This window comes from Cryptotermes secundus, unplaced genomic scaffold (assembly GCF_002891405.2).
Source record: "Cryptotermes secundus unplaced genomic scaffold, Csec_1.0 scaffold262, whole genome shotgun sequence".
NCBI lineage: Eukaryota > Metazoa > Arthropoda > Insecta > Blattodea > Kalotermitidae > Cryptotermes > Cryptotermes secundus.
In genome coordinates, this window is record NW_019739214.1 from 525,770 (window position 1) to 545,969 (window position 20,200).

General features: G+C 41.0%; 1 protein-coding gene and 1 pseudogene across 3 annotated transcripts in view; both read left to right on the forward strand.

Moving 5' to 3' along the window:
• The window catches only part of LOC111871683 (dual specificity tyrosine-phosphorylation-regulated kinase 4), a 559,052-nt gene that overhangs the window by 253,432 nt on the left and 285,420 nt on the right, over positions 1-20,200 (forward strand). The window lies entirely within an intron of this gene.
• Positions 18,733-18,851, forward strand: LOC111871694 (annotated as a pseudogene).

Genomic DNA, 20,200 nt, shown 5'->3' on the forward strand with positions numbered 1-20,200 from the left:
GCGCTGTGTTGCTAGTAACGCTAGCGGTAGTAACCGCTGTTACTACCGTAACAATCCTGTTGCGTCACCGTTACGTTACCGTGCGGAGGAGGGGGAGGGGAGCGCTGACTCACCCGCCGCGTCACTGCCGGTGGGGGGGGGTCTCCTTTGCGCAACATGTCACAATATTTTAAATTATACCTTAATGCTTCCTTTCACATTTTTCAGATTTAGTATTCAATCTCGTACGAAAATGTGAAGTAATGCAGTCTGAATTACTGACTAGGTTAAACCGTCACCATAACAAAAATGTAGACTAAGATCATATTAAAGTTCACAGGTGTGAACCGTTGATAAACGTAAATTTCTCATTATTGATGCGTCGTATTATTGTGTATTGATTGATTGATTGATTGATCAGTAATCTGTCAGATGACAGGTCCACAGTCTCTTCCAAAACAGTTCCTCCACTTAATGTGATCTTCTGTTTTTGGAAAGAGACTATCCAGGAAAAGTGATAATGTGGTAGTTTTTCCATTTGCTTTCCACATCGCAGTACAACAGCCGTTCAAACCACTCTGGTCACGCCTGTTGCTATACGAACTTCAACCATCTCGAGCATCATTTGTTCTGTGCTTCAAGTCGCTGCTGATGACGCTGCTTCCGGCATCAGTGTATTACTGTGAATTTTCTTTTAATACCTGAAATCTCCCCTGAAGATCATTTGTAGTTGAAACTTCTCGGTGTTTTTAATAGTACTTAATGAGCATACGAAAATAAATTACATGTAAAGCTTGTAACTTCAAATTTTGATTTAACACAAAAAGTATTACTGAAAGGTCTAATTCTATTGAACTACTTTCCTTGTACTTGTTATAAATTCGCCATGCCGCAGTTGTTTCCAATATGGGTTCTAAAATTTACCTTATCTGTATTTTTATTAAATTGTATTTTAATTACACCTAAACAATGGATGACACTGAAACGACGCCAATGTCAGCTGTAGGGATCTCAATGACAAATTCTTTTGAACTGCTTTCAGTACGTTCGGAGATAAAATATGCTTATACAGGGATAAGATCTCTAGGTCATATGTACTTGTTATGCATTTATATTCTGGCATAAAAAGTATACAAACTGCGTTTTTATAAATTATATTAATGTAGTTACATAATAGTTCTGAAAAATCCTGTATTCAGCAGACGAACACCCCCCCTCCTACTTTATCGCATCTTTACTCGAAACAGCTTATTCTGTATGCTTCACATGAACGAAATCCCGTGGTCCAATTTGTTATATCTGTAACACAGCAAGCGCTCTAGTGAACACAGCATTCGGTCTACTGACAGATTCACATTCTATCTGTCATTTCTGTCCATTTCTGACTGGTGTACACTGAGTGTTACTTGAAGTAAGCAATGAGGTGAGCCTATGAGTTCTGACGCCGCCTGGCAAGGTTCTCAGGTGATATGTGTAATGGCTACATAATCTTGATGGAGACTGTCATTAAAATAAATCATAGGTGTTTCTGAAACCACTTTATATACATTAACGCATAAAGGCGGGGGTTTAATGATAGCCTATTGGCAGGCTGTGCAGTTTGGTTACGGTCCACAGCCACATTATCAGGGAAGCTAAAATTGCGAATTAGTGAAATGGTGGATGAATTTATGGGTGCACTTCAAGTACCAGGTGCAGTGTTACGATGGAGGCAAGAAACGATACAGCGGACCACTCATACATTATACTGCCAACTTCATGCGGCACAGCCTTTCTTTAAATATTAACATCCATTCAAGTTGACAAGAAATTACCTGCTTTTTGTGGTGTCGGAACATTCATTACGCGTCCAGAAGAGTTCGGCACTGAACCTTATACGGAAATAATTGAATTTAGTCGACCTCTTTAAAGCCAGTTTAATATTCTGACATGTAGACCCGTTGCTAGGCAACGACAGTGAAACAAGCAACTATACAACAGCCGTTGTTAGGTAGTGACTCGCCAACAGACTAAAAAAAAAAAACAAAAATAAACTCCGTGGTTTTAGTCCGCGAGCGAACTATACCGACCGAGCGACCATCGCTTGTCGGGGAATTTAGTGCCAACTCAGCGGATAGAGAGTGTCTCGTGGTCAGCGCAACGAATCCCCACGGCCGTTAATTTCGGTTTCCTAGGTCTGAGACGCTGTTTCCTTGAAATAGTTCCTCAATTATCCTCGCGAGGCTAAATGGACCCCGTTCCAGACCCAGCACTTATCATAAAATCTGGTAGCGCCGGGAATTGAACCCGGACCTCTGCATCTGTAGCCAGGAACTTCGACCACTAAATCACAGAGGCGGTCACCAACAGACACGAAGGCGAAAATTCCACAGCAAAAGAGCTGCAATAAGAATGTGAAGCGGTGTTTTCTACGTGATCGGTGCTGGATGTTATAAGCAGGACAAGTTAGGAGTTAGAGTGAGTTAATGAAAAGTTAGTGGACATTTAGTAAGTGGAGTTAGTGAAGAGTGGATTGGTGAGTCACTGAGCTAGATAACTGCTGTGGTTCAGTCGTACTGAGCTGTTGCTGTGAGAAGCCAGTAGCTGATGCCGGGGTCAATTCGGGAAGCCAAAGGAAGGGGAACGTCCGTCGTTGAAAGCCGCTACCAAGCAACGGCAGTGAAGACGTGACTGTGGACACTAGTGTGTGTATGTTTAATAGCGATCTGTAAGGTGCTGTCGCGTGCTCTATCAAAGAGTGCTATAAACCCAGTCTATAATCACTAAAATCGTGACAATATTATTCCGCATCAATATTATAACTCGCAAGTGGTGTCTTCTCTAAAGGTTTTCCGACTAAAAATGTGTGTGCATTTCTCACTCCTCCCTTTCGTACTCTATGTTGCGCGTTCCATTTAATTAACAGCCTTAACAATATTGGTGAAAATTGCCAACTATACGGAGCTCCTCTCTATGTAATAAATATTCTGAATCCCATTACTTCCTTATGTACATATTCTCCTAATTTTGTGTGCATAAAATTCAATTTTGCCCTAGCGCTTCCCAGAATCTTTAAATTTGCCACTTTCTTAATATTAGCTGCCGTAGAACAAAGATGATGGTATTACACCTGGACCGGCTTGCACATTATCATTGAACCACCCAGGACGATCAGAGTTAAGGAGGGAGCAGCGGGAGCAATTTTATAGCAATCGTCGTGAGAACCGATCCATGGGAAGGAAGGCGAAGCCGATCACTGACGTTGCAAGCACAGCCCTAGGAAAGGAAGAAATGGTGGTGTGCCTGTAGGCTATTCGGGACGAAGAGCCTCAAGGAGAGAGCAATATGGCATGTAGACACGTTGCTAGGCAACAACCACAAAATAAGCAAATCTAAAATAGCCATAACTGAGTAACGGCTTCGAAAAAAACAAGTTCCACGGCAATAACTGAGTTATAACAATGAGTAGAGGTGTTTTCTATGCGGTCCTTGCCGAGATGTTATAAGCGGGATAAGCTTGGAGCTTGAGTTAATCAGTTCAGTTGAGTGAAGTAAAGTGTAGTTCGTTGGTGATAGCTTCAGTCGAGAGTTGCAGTAAATAAAGCCGGGGACAGTTCGGATAACCAGCCTAATAGGAACGTCCACAGTTGGAAGCCAATACCGAGCAACGGCTAGGAAAGACTGAAAATAATGTATATATTCTGTAGTTATTTGTAGTTACGTTCTATGAGTCCAATAAATCCCACTACCAATCCAAACCCCGTCTACAACCACTCTAAAATCGTGGCACTACGATTTTGTTCCGGCCTATCGAGTCGGCTGAAATGGTAGAGCTCTCTCATTTATATTGGGGTAATTCCCTGTTCGAGTCTCTGCCTGGATACCAGCTACTCCGATTAAGATTTCTCGTGATCTTCCTCACTTCCTCAGTTCCTAGACAAATCACGGAACATTGTTTCGACTAGGCCATGACCATCCTCTCCAATTCATTATTCACGAATCATACTGTGATTCGATAACACATAGTCCGGTCCACTAACATCATTAAGTAAAATGAAAGATTTTGTGCTGCATTCTGGTGGCAATCACGCGATGGTGCTCTTAGTTTCCACTGCCTTTATTTATGTATTAGTTACAATGTAAACGTCGAGATGTAACAACCCTTACAGCATTTTGCCGAGAACAGGCAGAGGAGAAATGAAATCAAGGATTTAGCCATCCTCGTATCTTCACCATATTGAGTATCCTACTCGAAGCTATGTCCTGATACTTTCAGTATCTTTACCAATAAACACTCGATACGCTTAACCTAGTATATCTCGTTATTCTGAAGCAGAAATGTGTAGGTGTCAAACTGAGGTAGCGCTGTTTGTCAAGACAAAGAGTTCACGATCTAGTATTATCTGAATTCGCTGCAATTTCCTTTCTAATCAAGTCTAAGTCCAAATCAAATTACGACTGACGATCAGTCAGTCAGTAAGTCTTGATGTCGAGCCCCATCTGGGGCTCATGACCAGATATTTATTACTATTTGACAGTTACAGTCTTGTTTTTGCGGGGCGCCCTCTCTGACGAGAGCACGGGTCTGTCTTTAGTAGATGCTGCTGGCCTTTTGCCAGCGCAGTCTTTCTCGGGTCCGAGTCCCTTGGGACTCGTGACCATATTTTACTGTCTCATATTTCAGACTTATCTTTTCGTCGCCTTCTACAACTCGCATGGTCACGGTGGAGGTATTCGACCCCGCCTCCACACAGGGTTTGTAATCAAGTTAATGTACTCTTGCCTATAATAGGTAAAGATGTCCCTGCGCTTGATTAGTTAAGCAGTATTCCACGAAGATATGTTGTGGAATGGAGGTATAGCTCCACCTTTCCCATCCTAGGTAATAGACGGAGGTGAGTAGTCAGCTTTACTGCCTGGGAAATCGTCCCCGATACCCACCGGAAAGAAGGCTGCGTGAGCTCTAGAACCGGTATGGACGCTGTGGAGAAGAGAGAAACTTGCCATGCAGGGAACCGAAACCGGGCCTTCCAGCCAGTAGCCCGATTGAGCTACCCCAACTCCTCTTACCTGTAATATTATAAGTAAACATTCATAAGAACATGGCTGGAAGTGAGGTTAGACAGGGGCAGATGCTGCCTACTTACAAGTTGCAGTGCTATTTACAGTGCTTCTCAGAGGGGAGGCGGGTTAGAATGCCTCCACCGCAGCCCTGCGAATAGCAGGAGATGAAAAGGGAACCCGATGCCTAGGAATATAAGTGGGTCACCCTATCATTGGAGACAGAAATTCAGAGACCTGGTTCTTCAGGTTGGGCGTGGGAGGCAAGGCTGACGACCGTGCACTCCAAAAAATATTTTTGCGAAATCTAAAGAAATGAAGGTCGGCTGTAATCTGGAAGAATATTCTAAGGAAGGCTATGGCGCAAAAATGCTATTTTGCTTGTGATGATGATGTTGTACAGTACCTTAAGGTGTCGTTCCCAACAACGATATATATATATATATATATATATATATATATATATATATATATAGTTTCNTCCTTGTTAATATGTGCTTGATATTTCCTGTACTCTTCTATTGAACTCGAGTGTGGGTCTAGTCCTCAAGTGAAATTTCCGATCTTTGCTCGAAACGCAGGTACTACAAGAGCTGTTATTCATATCACAGTTTAACACTGAACAGTGGTAACCTTTTCTAGACTTTTAGCTTCATTTCTAAATTAACACTTATTTTACCGGCACGTAGCCTGTAAGTAGTACAATAGCCATTTATTACGCTTAATACTGAAGTTGTGTAATGTATTTTACATATGAATATGTTAATTATTCATAGAAATAGGGCTTGTACATTGCTGAATGCTAGTATTTTGCTTACAAATGATACCGAAATATGTTCTATCTTTGCTTTAAATAAAGGTGGGCAAAAGTAGTGAAGCCGGTCACGGTAGCCGAGCGGTCTAAGGCAGGTACTGTCTTCGCTCGCTTGGAAACCGGGATCATGGATTCGAATCCCACTCAGGGCATGTATGTTTAGTTTGTGTGTGTGTGTGTGTGTGTGTGTACAGGTAGAGGCCTTGCGACGAGCTGATCACCCGCCCAAGGAGTCCTACCGAACGTGTAAGATCTAGAAAAACCGAAGTGAACGGAGAAGTTCATGGAGGTAGGCCTAGGCCCACTAGGGCTGTAGTGTCAAGAAAATAAAAGAAAAGCAGTGAAACTAAATCATTTGGGCTAATGCAATAACGAGAATTCTATCTGCCTACTCATTAGCAAGGCTGTCTTAATTTCAACATGGATAGCTAACCGTGGCACTACTGTGCCATGCAACTAATTTCTTCAGTAGATGGCAAGGACGTTAGAAGAGGGCTGAAGATCGTGACGTAGGAGGGATAGTCAGTAAATGGGTCACAAATGGATATAAAACCTGAAACGTATGATATTTGAACCCGGAAAAAACATTAATTTCTCGACATAACCTTCACCAACATTGATACACTTGTCTCGTCGCTTTACCAGTGCTCCGAAACCCGCAGCATTGAGTCTTTTGACTATTGTCTCAGTCACTTTCGCACCTCCGTTCCAATATCTTCATCAGAGAAATATTTGCCTACCAGTGTGGTTTTGTGGCGGAACAAGAAATATGAAATATGTCTTTATGAATATTTATTGCATTGAGTCCTTTTGCCCACACAAAGCGCATAACAGAATGCTGCTCTTCAGTAGTATATCTTCAAGAACGATTGCCACTTTGACTACTGAAACCAGCCTCTGAAAATGCGTACGCTCAGCTGCTGCTTAGACAGTCATGAATCTGGACTGCGCTGCTACCTGACGGTGCACAATGAAAACCTATTACGTCTATTACAGCTGTTCTTCTTCCATTTGTGATCTATTTACTGACTCTCCCTCTTATAAAAAGAACTCAAGGTGACACACAATTATCACACATTTACAGCACTGGAACGATATAATTGTGAAATTAACTCAGCACTGTGGCTGTGAAACAGCAATCTGTCTGGGAAGTTCACACAGTTCTTGTATATTAACATTATCGCATGATTAAAACTGAGTATTTTCCAGGAGGTTTTCCATTTCAGACATTTCTAGGCCTATAAAATATTTATTTATAACATTTTAGGGTTCTTATACGAAAAGAAATCAAGAAGTTCTGGGAAAAACTTATCGACTACTTTCTTTTGATATGACACAGACCGCATAGGAAATGACGCCTCCAACATTCCTTACCGCTGGAACTTATTTACTGAGTTGTTACCTAACAACAATAAGGGGATACACAGACACATAGACACACGCGTCCAACAATTTTTCTATATTTGCTTGTATTCTTTTCCAAGGGAACGTGTTTTCCGACCCTTTGCCCAACAATGAAATAATGGATACATTTTACTGAGCCGTTGCCTAGCAACGATAAGACAGATACACATGAGGGGATACAGACTGATGAGAGGGATTTAAGAAGTCGCTCATTTACCATGACATACATACCAAGTTTTATAAAGACTGGTTCAGGCATTCGAAAGCTAAAGGGGGATTCACAGGCACGTGCACGCACGCACACACACACAGCATGGAGATCGCGTAAGCCTAATTTCATTTGTTTTTATTAAAATAAGGAAAGCACGCTAAAAACAAAAATGGGGCTCTAGTTGCGTTCTCTATTCAGAATCTTTATATTGTTGTGTATAATTTACATAATGACGTCTAAAACGGCGTACCAACCTAACCTAGTAGCCATTTGCATGCTGCATTTTACTTGAATAACCATATGATACCAGTACACTTCTAAGGCAACGTGTAACTTCTTTTGTTTAAGGCCACACAACTTTAATTGTTGACGGATGGCGGAACTATTTCCCTCACTTATCTTCTCAGTTACCAAAGAGACCCACGTAATTATGGCTAGTATTCGTGACCGACATATCAGTGCATAACATGGGCAGAGTTAACTGCGAGAATAACAGGAACTCACAAGTGCTTTGCAACTTAAGTGCTAACCAGAACGCCTGTTCACAAGCGAAGTGTATTAAACGGACAAAGAGTGAAAGTTACTTAATCATGAACTACTCATAGGATTGGTAAATAAACAAATATTAAGATGAACTGGTCATGTAGGCGAATGACTAGAACAACAATTGTTTTTTTCCCAGACATTTAAATTTCACAAAACGCAATACACCTCTTACATTTCGTCCTAAAAGATCGCATTTTCCGTTGATATAGCTTCATTAAATAACCGTCCATACAGAATTTCAAGAATAAAGAAGGGCAATAATTTTCCCGTGGCTCCCCGTAAGAAAGAAGATAGGATGAGCGTCAACCTTTCCATCTGTGCTGTGCGCCGCCTCTAAGCAGAGGTGTATCAGGTGGCGCCGCTCTGGACTGACATGCTGCAGCTCACACGGTCTCTACGGGACCTGACGCATCTCTGGTGTAGCGACTGGCTACGGGCTGGGCGACCGAGGAGTCGGAGTTCGAGTTCCAGTAGGGTCAAGAATTTTCTCTTTTTCACATCTTCCAGACCGGGGCTGGGACCCACCCAGCCTCCTATACAATGTTTACTGTGGGGCATTTTCCCCAAGGATAAAGCGGCCGGGGCGTGAAGCTGCCCACACACCTCCAACCAGTGCCGAGGTCAAGAAGCTGCGGATCTATATATCCACTCCCCCATATACTTTCATGGTGTAGTGCTTAATTAGCTAAACACAGGAAAAAGTTACCTTAATCTCATTACTTTATTTATTCTAGTAAACGTTGAAAATTGGCCAGCGAAATGCAGAACTATTAATATGCCGATTTGTGCATGTGGTCTATCTGCCACATCATTTCAAAACCTTCCAACGACATGTAACACGAGCAAGAACACGAAATACGTATATTTCTTACCTTCACGTATAGCATCATTTGAATCACAGAATTGCTGGGGTCTTGGACTTTTTCCATAGTCTGGAATTTTAGGTAACAGAGGACACGACATTTCGCAAACTGGATCTGTTTCCGTCTTCAGGCGAAAAAAGAAGACACCTACTCAGTTGGGCCCCTTAGACAGAGCTAATCTCAAGCTAATCTTAATATTTAAATTAGTTCTTTATAAGGGGCCCAACTCAGTAGGCGTCTTCCTTTCTCGCCTGAAGACGGAAACAGATCCAGTTTCCGAAACGTCGAGTTCACTATTACCTAAAATTCCGGATGATGGTAAAAGTCCAAGACCCCAGTAATTCTGTGTGTCATCCACCATCGTCAGAGCCCTTTAGAATTTAATTCTTTGAATCTTTGAGGAAAACAAGACCAGGGGCTTATTTTAAATGTTATAACTATAAACGTAAAAGCGCGATTGTCTCTATGCTTAATTAAGAATTACATCATGAAGACGTGTGGGGAAATGAAGGTATAACTTCACCTCGACATTAGATACAGATGAGTGCTCAACTTCATGCTCCGACTACTTGACCCCTGATAAAAAAAGCCCCCTCTACCCATTAAATAGGACTAGGCTGAGTGGCCCCCAGATCCTGTCTGAACGCTGCAGAGAACAGAAAAATTTCTTACCACTACCTTGAGTCGAACAGTGAAGCTTCGGTCTTTCACCCCGCAGCCTAGTTAACGCCTGGTCATACTAAAAGTGCAGTTGATTTGATGTCAACAAAAAGAGCTATTTCTGGCTAGCTGCAAATAACTGATCAGAACAATCAAAGAGCAAATAAACGTTGCTGTTTTAGTTAATTAGGCCTTCGGGTTCTTCAACAAGGTTTTTCTTATAGCAGAATGTAATGAAACGTTTATTCGCATTGTGTTCGCGATGAAGTGAGAACAGAACTTAACCCGACAGGCGTGAAAAGAGTAAAATTATTTATTTCTTACAACGAAGCACTCTGATTTCTTAGGTGACTTAAAGCAGTTGGTGACTGTAAGAAACAAACAATGAAATATTTTTGCTTGCTTTCAGACTTCTAAAACCTCCTCTGTAGTCTAGTGGTCAGAGTTCCTGGCTACAGATCCAGAGGTCCGGGTTCGATTCCCGGCGCTACCAGATTTTCTGAGAAGTAGTGGGTCTGGAACGGGGTCCACTCAACCTCATGAGGATAATTGAGGAGCTATTTCAAGGAAACAGCGGCTCCGGTCTTGAAAATCGAAATTAACGGCCGTGGGGATTCGTTGTCCTGACCATGCGACACCCTCTATCCTCTAAAGTTGGCACTAATTTTGCCGACAAGCGGTGATCGCTCGTTCGGTATAGTTCACTTGCGGACTAAAACCACTGAGTTTGTTTTCTTTTCTTTTCAGATTTCTAAAACGGAAGAATTGTCAACACATATTCTCCATTGTTTAGGTGTAATGACGCCGCAAATGTTTTTATTTATATAGACTAAGGGATAACTTTATGCATTAAAGTCTAAGATGGTTTCCTAGCAACAGCCAGAGAGAGAGAGAATATGTGTGCGTGTGTGTGTTATGGGGGAGGCAGGAAGCAAAAGAGTAACCAGAGGAATTTGATATTATTGACGCGATCTCATTCCAGTCAGTTCATATTGCTCTCTTACTGAAGAATTGTTTACTTGCAACGTTCATAACAGTTTTATTACCTGTCTGTTGCTTTTAGAAGTTAGTGGCGTCATAGATTCACTCAGAGACAATAAAGAGTTTAGTGCATTCTCTATTTCACTTTCACATAATGAATGTGTTTTGTTCTATATGCCTTAACCGAAAACGAAATAAGTTAAGGTTGTCAACACGCATGACAATAGTTTCTTTAACAAAAATCTTCTGAATAATTAATAAGTAATTATATTATTTTGTTACATTCAGTGTTATTACAAGATTATGCTTATCCTGCATCTGCAAATAGCTTACATGAATGTATTTATCCTGGGTGGATAATGCAAATATTAAAATAAATCTTAGAGATATAGAAATGGGTGGTGTGGACTGGACTGATCGGGCTCAGGATATGAACCAGTGGAGGGTTCTTGTGGACGCGGTAATGAACCTTCGGGTTCCATAATATTGTGACATGCTATATGACGTCCATGGCTGCGCAACGGCTGCAATGGGAACGCATATTTCAGCGACAACGAATCCTTGGAAATTGTTGAGTTCCCGCAAAGAAGAATTGAATACCAAGAGACCGTTGCCTAGGTATATCCGTAACAACGGATGAAACCAAACACTCCTACAAGGTATTCTGTATTGAGTACGGCTAACATTACCTAAGCAGCGGATTGTTCGTTGCGTAACAACGGATGAAATTAAACTTTCGATAGGATATTCCCTATTCCGTCCTGACGCTAGATATATAAGAGTGTAGCTCCGGAAAATATGGTCACGAGTACCAAGGGTCTCGGATCCGAGAAGGACTGTGCTGGAAAGGACCAGCAGGATATACAAAATGCAGACCCGTCCTCTCGTCAGAGAGGGCACCCCACAAAAACAAGACCGTAACTGTTAAACAGCAATAAATACCTGGTCATGAGCCCCAGGTGGGGCTTGACACCAAGACTTACTGACTGACTGATCGTCAGTCGCAATGTGACTTTGGCTTTGACTTGAAAGTATCAGTCAGTCAGTGACTTTGACTTTGACTTGACTTGAAAGTATTAGTCAGTGCGCTGGCAAGGACCACCAGCATATACAAAAGACAGACCCGTCTTCTCTTCGGAGAGGGCGCCCACAAAAAACAAGACCGTAACTGTCAAACAGTAATAAAGATCTGGTCGCAAGCCCCAGATGGGTGCTTTGTGCCAAGGCAGACTGGCTGACTGACCGTCGGTCGTAAAATGAGACTCAGACTCAGACTCAGAGAGTATCAGTACCACAAGTATCACAAGAGATTCCGAGTGAAATCACAGTTTTGGGTTCGACTCTAACGAGATAGAAGCAGGTTGTGCTCAGACTTGGCAGAAGAGTTCCAGCGTGTACTGACGGTGTAATAGCGCTCTAAGTGTATAACTGTACGGAAGTGTGTACAAATAAGCATCCAATAAAAGAATTCGTTCCGGTCCGAAGACCCATGCAGTTTATTCATATCGCGTCACACAGCCGACACGTTACAATATGTTGGGAAATTTTTTAGTAATAACATAAGGGGCTGTTTCTCAAGAAGGGTTTATGGAGTTGGTTTCTTAGTATGCGTTATCCTAGATCTCTGTATCGCTTCCTTCACTTTCCATTTGTCTAACTGGGTTAACTTCGCAATTGGCTCCTATAGCAGTTGAGTTAAAGAATTAAATGGAATTATATTATTATTATTATTATTATTATTATTCGCTGTCAAAATGTGGCTTTGTCTGTGTGCTTTTGTTTCTGAATCTGTATTCATGTTCTCTTTGTAATTACCTTTGAGCTGTTGAGTTAGCATGTAAAATAATAAATATGAATGGAATAGGAATTATTATTATTATTCGGATGTTGTGTCAGCACATAATACGTAAGAATTAATTGAGTTATTATTATTACTAACTTCTATGTGTGGATGTACGTGTATTATCCTTTCTCGCCACATAATGGCACAACCGTTGGAGATTTACTTATCGTATTTACGCATGTATAGGCCGCGTGCGTGTATAGGCCGCAGCACAATTTTCAGACAGAAATTATAGAAAAAATAATTTTCTTGGAATATTATTTCAGGAGTAGAACACCCTGTATTACTAATTATGAATATATTTTTTTTAAATGAAGTGTGATTTCGAATATTTCGAATATAAGCCGCACCCCAGTTTTCCTCCTGAATTTTTGGCAAAAAATGTGCGGCCTATACATGCGTAAATACGGTATTTTATCTTTCTCGCGTATTAGTGCTAATTTTATTTCTCTTGAAATTATTATTAATTAATTGTCCTTATATAGACTGTCATATTTTGTATATTGTTTTTTAATTGTTTAGTGTATTTCTATGTACTGGTGCTAACTTTGTAATTGGCCTCTGTGCTCTTAAGTTTGCACGTAAATAAACACGAATTGAATTGAATTGTTGTTGTATTGATAACTGTTATTGTCATCTATTCATCATTATTATAATCGTCAATTTGTATCCTACTGTGGTTCTGAGGAAATATTTTTGCAGTCTCGGTTCTTCTCATTTGTCCTTCCTTTGACGTCGTGTACTGGGAATCCCGTAAGAGCTTGGACATGGCTATTATGCATTAGAGATTTCCTGAGGTTTTCTTTCACCGTAGTTCTATAGAACTGCTGAAATCTGTTTAGCTTCAAGGAAAAACAACTCTTTCTTATAAAGCGTACGACTGTTTGCGAAATATTACTGTTGTTTGAATACGCTTTAAACGAACAGTTTTAAGTTGAATGAATAGCTATGTAAAATAAGAAACAGGAAGAAGGATACGTGGAATAACTAGGCCTACAGTTTTATTTACCTCATATGTATAATATAAATTAAAATATAATTTATGATCTTCACGAAATGTTATTAGGGTGATCAGTCCATGTGGGACAACATGACGGGACAAGTAACAGCACGCAATTGAGCTGAAATATGCATATAAAATTTGAGTCGGGAAGGAAAGAAACTATTAAGAAGACCTACGATAGACGGAAAGATAATATTAACATGGGTAAAGAATTTAGCTGTGACGGTGTGGAATGGGTTGAACTGAAACGCTGACGGGCTCGGGTGAACACCACAATGAACCATCGGTTTCCATATAAGGCGGGGAATTCCTTAACTAGCTGAATGACTGTCAACTTCTCAAGAAGGACTTTAAATCCACGGAGTCAGTTACTTTTCCCAAGAAGGGTTTATATCTCATCAGAACAAATAAGCATCATGGCAGTGAGATTTTGAATTACAGAAGTAGTTTACGAGTATTTCTCTCATTAAAATCGAAGTGTTACATTCTCGACAGGGCTAGGTTGGCTGAAAGGTACATGTTAGGGGTTCTTGAATTTCAGAACAAGAAATTAGTGTCCAAAAGAATAAGAAATAATCACCGTTTATTTAATACCACGGAATCGGTTTCTCATCCGGTCTATAAAATCCCCTTCACTCCCAACAGTGGATAAAGAATTATAACTCCGTGGCCTGTAGTCCGCAAGCCAACTATACCTACCGAGTGACCGCGCTTGTTGACGAAGTTAGTGACAATTTTGCGGATAGAGTGTCACGTGGTCAGCGCAACGGATCCCCACGGTCGTTAATTTTGGTTTTCTAGACCGAAACCGCTATTTCCTTGAAATGTCTCCTCAGTTATCCTCACGAGGTTGAGTGAACCCGGTTCCAGACCCAGCACTTCTCAGAAAATTTCGTAGCGTCGGGAATCGAACCCGAGACCTATAGATCTGTAGCCAGGAACTGTGGCCACTGGACCACAGAATGATAATATTAAAACTGAATATCTAGAGATGTTACTTTTGCATTATTCATAACGTTCATTATGAAATATACACAGGAACATAAAACGTAGAGTGACAGGAAGCTGCACACGTACCCCGGAGAGAATGTGATTTAGTTAATATCTAGATATACAAGATGGATCTTACAAGGTTGTAACCCAGTTCGTCTTGCGAACTACTTACTCTGTAATCATTGCAAGCTCGTGCGATTAGCTAGTTCTCTCAGCTATGGTGTTATTTACATATAAACTCTCCACTGGTTTTGGTGATGCCCCCCAAGTAGTATTAATTTAGGAAACAAATGATTATTCCATGTGCTATCGAGCAGATAATTTAAAATATAGATTACAAACAAAGAGAAAGGCCTAATTAAACTCACTGATGAAAAAGCGCAGAGAATCCTTGAGTAGCTGCAGGTTTACCGGCTCCTCCAGAAAGGCTCAGCTCCATGAGTAAGTAAGTAAGTAAGGTGGAAAAGCGACGTCGGGGTAAGCTCCGATTCGGACGGAGGTCTTTCAGCACTGCCTATTAGTCCCTGTAGCAGTAGTGTTTTAGTCTTGTATTTCGCGTGTACTCGTTTCCAATCCTGGCCGCATTACCGACTGTCGTGCCTGAGAACTTCCTTTCAATTCCTCAGGCTAAATCACGGATTTGTGTTTTTCCTAATTTCTGTGTTCAGCCGCGTCATATGTTGAAAGTGGCTCAGAGTTTAGTCGTGTCGTACAATGGAGATGAACTCCCCAATTCGAAGTTAAACTTTAAACTCCTGAATAAAAAAAATATTGTCGTTACAAAAGTGGCTATCAAACACAGATTTCGAGTGAGAGAGTTCAACAGGAAATGATGTTTACTTCACAATCTCCAAGCCATGAGTTTGAAACTCAAGCCCTGGAAGCCTCTACTTACTCAATTATAGTCAATTAGAATGGAAATGATTGGAGACAAATGATTAACTTCAAACCTTGACTGCTTTACCCGTTAAGAAACGGCCCCTGACTCTGAGTGAGAACCAGCGCCGTCCTGGACATAGTGGACTATACAGAAACCCCCAGAATATAAATATGTAACCTTAGCAAAGTTGGGCTCCTTATTAGGAATGTGATCCTTGTTATATATATATATATATATATATATATATATACTTTCTATGGAAAACTAGATATTTTGTTAGAGTAGCTGATTTTCTTGCTCTTGGGGCCCTTATTTCTAGCTAAATATCTTTCTGAAAAGAAAAATCTGTCTGCCTACTAGCAAGAAATTTTGACCTGCTGCACAATACTTAGCAGTAAGGACATGCCAGTAGGAACGACCACACTGTTGTGGTTGAAGTTATCCCCCTTCTGAACTGGCACTGATAATTTTATATCTTTTGTTTCTTTGCCATAACAAACAGCAACACTGCGAGTAATTTCTCTTTCTCATCCGTGAGTTACTTGTTATTTTCTTGAGCGAACAAGTTTCTCTGGACTTGGTTCGCTTCATTATTCCCTCTTATAAGACGTGACGAATGAAGCAAAACACTAAGACGATTACTTGTGATTACATCATACTAGGAGTCTTTTCCTCTTTGAAGTTATGTGCCATTACAGGGGAAGACAGGCGATGTTTCCCTCGCTAACAAAGACCATAATCTAAAATCTGATTTCGGTTGCAACCAACCTACCAGACAGACCTATATACATATACAAACCTCCCCATTAAGTATTAATTTATACACTTCCTGCTAAGTGCCCCCAAAAATGATAATAAATTCGTTTCTATACTGCGCAGTAATATTCTGTTCTATCAAAACTTTGTCGTCACAACTGTAAAATAATCATGAACGGGAGAAAAAGTCGACTGGGTCCTCTGTAATTTTAGATGTAAGAAAATGACATGATTAAGCACCGTATGTATGTGCGTGTGCATGTGTGCGCGCACACACACACACACGTATACAATTTACTTTTCGTTACAAGGAAAAATGAGACATGAAACTTAATTTTTAGTAGCAATATTTTATAACTTGTGCAATAAGTCATTAAGAAACATTACTTCTCTGCATCATTTGTTACATTAAATAATAGGTTTTAATGATTCATATGTAATACTGAAATATTTCTTAGACGAATCAGAAAGAAATCATTTACAATAAGACGTTAGCTCACAAATTAGCTCAACATCAAAAGCTAGAGAGAATATTAAACATTGACGCTTCACAAAACAGTATTATAAAGTATATCATAATTCAACAGTATCAGAGCGTCTTCAAACAGCTCTGTACACAGTCCAACGATGGTGTGAAAGAACAAGTCTCTCCATCAATCCTAATAAGACGGTAATCATACCGTTTACCAGGAAAAGAAATATAAAGGGCCTTAAGGAACCGACCCTCTTCAATAAAACACTCCAGCTCTCCTGCGAGTCAAGTACCTTGGTCTAGAATTAGACAAGGGACTGACATGGAAAAAGCAGCTGGACACGGTTATTAACAAAGCCTATAAGGCTTTTTGGACATGCAGAAGCATGTCTGGTAAAACTTGGGGACTGCAGCCGCACGTTGTGTATTGGATATACACTGCGGTTGTAAGACCCATAATTACATATGGCACCACAGTAAGGTGGCCCAGAGTTAAACTCAAGACAAGCAAGGCAGAACTTAGCAAATTGCAAAGGTTGGCTTGCTTGGGTATCACAGGAGCAATTCGAACATCTCCAACAGCTGCACTGGAGATACTCCTTGGACTCCCTCCACTGCATATACAGTTGGAGGCAGAGGCCAGGGCAGGAATCTACCGTCTCCAGTGCAGTGAACAATGGAAACCTAGATTCGGTGGTTTCGAACATGCATACATAACTCAGGACATGAAAAGAGAACCCATATTACAAATGGGGTCTGACAAAATGATACTGAGGCATATATATGAAAACCCCTTCACAGTCAGATTTCCTGACAGGAGTGAATGGGAAGATGGGTTTCGGCCCGGTAGAAAAGGGGGACTGATCTGGTATACAGATGGTTCCAAGATAAATAAGGGCACTGGAGCTGGTGTGTACTGCTATGGCACGAGGCAGAAACTTAGTTTCAGCCTTGGGCGGTACATGACAGTAGTCCAGGCAGAAGTATATGCTATTAAGGCATGTATTATGGAGAATCTAGATAAAACTACAGAAATAGGAACATCTACATTCTCTCTGACAGCCAAGCTGCACTTAAAGTGCTTGACAAACACCAGATCAACTCAAAATTGGTCTGGGATTGCCACCAAACCCTCATGGAACTGGCCAAACATAACAGGGTACAACTGATATGGGTGCCGGGGCATGAGGGTATTGCTGGAAATGAAGCAGCAGACCAATTGGCCAAGACTGGAGCTGTACATCCGTTCATAGAACCTGAACCAGCCTGTGGCATTTCTATAGGAGTGGCCAGAAAGGCAATCAGGGACTGGACACATATGAAACACAAGAAATACTGGGGATCCTTGATTGGACTCAGGCAAGCAAAGGGACTCATACGAGGACCCTCTACTAAAAGAGCGAAGGAACGGTTGGAGCTAAACAGGAACCAGCTACGATGGGTTGTAGAACTACTTACAGGACACTGTCACCTCAAAGGACACCTCTTCAAACTGCGACTAAGTAATAGTCCAATTTGTGAGAGGTGTCAAAAAGAAAATGAAACAGCCACACATATCCTGTGCGAATGTGAGGCCTTAGCTTATTTAAGATTGCGTCACTTGGGTCAATATTTTATGGAACCAAGTGACTATTTCGACGTCCACACGTACAAAATCCTAACCTTCATTCGAAGCGGAGGATTATTGAGGGGATAATCAGAAGGGGCGGCACAATAGATCACTGTGGTTGCCGTACAAGGTACAAGGGCCAAAAAGGCCCACCCCTTATACATTCATTCATTCAAGTATATCATATTCTTGTTATGAGTCTTACTCACTCTGTATACAATAGAAATAAACAATTGATCTATTCCAAGGTATTACAGTATCTTTATGTAAGGAGATGCTTATTTATGTAAGAAGTTCTGTGTTTGTAAGGAACAGTAAGATTAATAATGCGTACAACAAAAGCCTGCAACTGAACCGTATTATGAGATACATTTACACTTCTTAATTCACTAACATTCATTTCAATATCCTCCGAATTCGCGTCGGTCTTTCGAGTTGTGCCATCCCATGATATCCTTAGGATGCTCATAGCTGTTATTTGAATTACATCATCATAATAGGCGAAGACGCGTCTAATTGGCATTTGGGAATTACCAGCTTCGAATCTCTACCAAGAATGGCTATCCTTCTAAGCGTTTCGTGATGTATTCGTGTGAATGCTTGTAGAGTAGACTAAAATAAAATAGGTCACCGTCACTTCAAGCTATAATATAATTATCTCAACTGACCTACACAGTCGACAACGGCCATTCCATGTTGAAAACACCGGCTCTCGTCCGACCACCGAAGTTAAGCAACGCTGGACGTGATTACTATTTGGATGGGTGACCGCTTGGGAACACCATGTGCTCTTGCCATAGCGCAGTCAACATAGCGACTAGCTACGGGCTGAACAACAGAGGGATCGGAGTTCTAGTCCCGGTTAGGTCAAGAATTTGCCGATTACAGTGGCCGCGCGATCTAAGGCATGAGCTGTCTTCGCTCGTTTGAACCCTAGGATATTGCTTTCGAATCCAACTGAAGACATGGATGTTTGTATTGTGAGCTTTTACTCTGTGTTTGTGTTGTTCTAAGTGTACAGATCTTGCGAAGGTCTGATCCCCCGTCCTACGGACTGTGTACAGGATTAGGAAATTCAAAAACGATCAAGGCACAAAGAAATGGCCGTAGATTCATAGAAATTGTAAACTACACAGTCTCGGCAAATCACACTGACTCATTCTGTTACCAAATATACACCACTATAAGGAATTCAGAGGTTATGGAGCGTTCTTTTACGAAACAGACTATATTCTGTTATTAAAAGCAGCCCCCTTTGATCACGCCGTAAATCGACAGCAGTCAGGGATATTCAGTTTTTAAAACAGAGAGGCGCCACACTGAAAACTGTAGCCATTTAAGGTTGCAGGTAGATATAGAGTGAGATTTGCTATACTAGGATCCAAACATGAAGGCTATGGGCTGTTATTTGCGCGATAGTAAAGATTACAGGATAGTTAGATTTAAATTGCTCAGTTAGTTTTCGATACTTGCCGTTTTCATAATATATTTTTAAGAAAATATAGTATTTCAGATTATTTTCTTCGTTTCACTGGCGTTTTACTTAGTTTTTATGAAAATGAGACCAAGGAATTAAACGTAATCTTCACCGCAGACCAGTTAAAGGCTTAGTATATAACATATTTCCAATTTAAATGAAAAGTTGAGAATAGCGGTACCGTGGTGTTGCCGTGTAGAAAGAAAATGCTAGTATGTGTGCAGTACGAGAGAAATGATGATTGTTTCTAGCAGTCGGCCTAGCAACGTCATGTTGTTCCCTTTCGGCCGGAAGGTATTACACATGCGCCGTCACGCTTGAATTCTAGTATAGTGAAGATGATTAACGTGACGGCTGCCAGAGCGGCAATTTGACACGATGAAGACAGAGCGGTGGAGACTGAGGAGTTCACATGCTTGCAGCAATTGGCAGTAATGTGACCAACAGACAACTCTTATTAAATACTCGTTACCTCTGCCAAGTGTGCGTCGACTAGTTTAGGACTTCAGTGGATTTTTTATAATAGAATTATGTGCCGATCCATCATACAAGCATATCTAAGACACCCAGTTCAAGCGATGCCTGTGTTCGGCGCATTTACTGGGCTGTGCCTTCTCACTTAAACTTCTAATGTTCTTTTTATAAAAAGCACAAAATTAGTGAATTCTT